We start from the raw sequence: 1,074 nt of genomic DNA on the forward strand, positions 1-1,074 counted from the left end.
AGCACCTTGGTCCTGAAGAGTGGTGTGCTCCTTGGTATGCTGTGATGGTTGGTTGTGCCACTGGAGATGGGGGCGGTGGGTAGAATGAAGGGAATGCTACTGTAAAAGCTATTTATTTATTTATTTATTTAATAAGACAAGGTCTAACTCTGACGCCCAGGCTGGAGTGCTGGAATGCAATGGCACCATCACAGCTCACTGTAGCCTTGACCTCCTGGGCTCAAACGACCCTCCCACCTCAGCCTCCCAAGTAACTGGAACCACAGGCACATGCCACCATGTCCAGCTAATTTTTAAAAAACATTTTTGTAGAGATGAGGTTTTGCCATGTTGCCCAGGGTGGTCTTGAACTCCTGGGCTCAACTGATCCACCCACCTTGGCCTCCCAAAGTGCTGGGATGACAGCATGAGCCACGGCTCCCAGCTTGGAACAAGACTCTTGAAGAAAATATTGGCAGTGCTTGTTGCCTGACCAATAAACAGAGGCTTAATGAGAGAGATGCATTTAAAACAATACGAAACACTAAGAGTTCCCTGAATACTGTTGGACAGTGCAAAAATGGGGAAACTTAGGATACAAATCTAATTCTGTTCTACTCTAAGGCTCATGCCTTTTCACTAGACTAGAGCTGGTCAAACTGGTGTTCCATGGGCTAAATTCAGACAGCAGACGTATTTTGTTTGGCTGCACAGCATTTAAAAAATGTAAATTGGCTGCCACTGTGTAAAAATTGGAAGAGTTCATATGTAAGTTCAGATCTCTAGCTTCTCTTGAGTAACTAGAAGATCTAGCAACACTGGGTCAACATTCCTGCATGGCAGTAACTGGAGTTGAGTGACAGATACTCTTTAAATGGAGAGAGTATCTCTTATCTGGATAAATAGAAGTGGGCATATGCTCCTTAGTTCACCACAGTCTCTATGCATTACCTTCTTTGGCTTTTTTTTTTTTTCTTTTTCCTTTTTTGAGATGGAGTCACTCTGTTGCCCAGGCTGGAGTGCAGTGGCACAATCTCGGCTCACTGAAACCTTGGCCTCCTGGGTTCAAGCAATTCTCCTGCCTCAGCCACCCTA

Source organism: Colobus angolensis, unplaced genomic scaffold, assembly GCF_000951035.1.
Source record: "Colobus angolensis palliatus isolate OR3802 unplaced genomic scaffold, Cang.pa_1.0 Scaffold85, whole genome shotgun sequence".
Lineage (NCBI taxonomy): Eukaryota > Metazoa > Chordata > Mammalia > Primates > Cercopithecidae > Colobus > Colobus angolensis.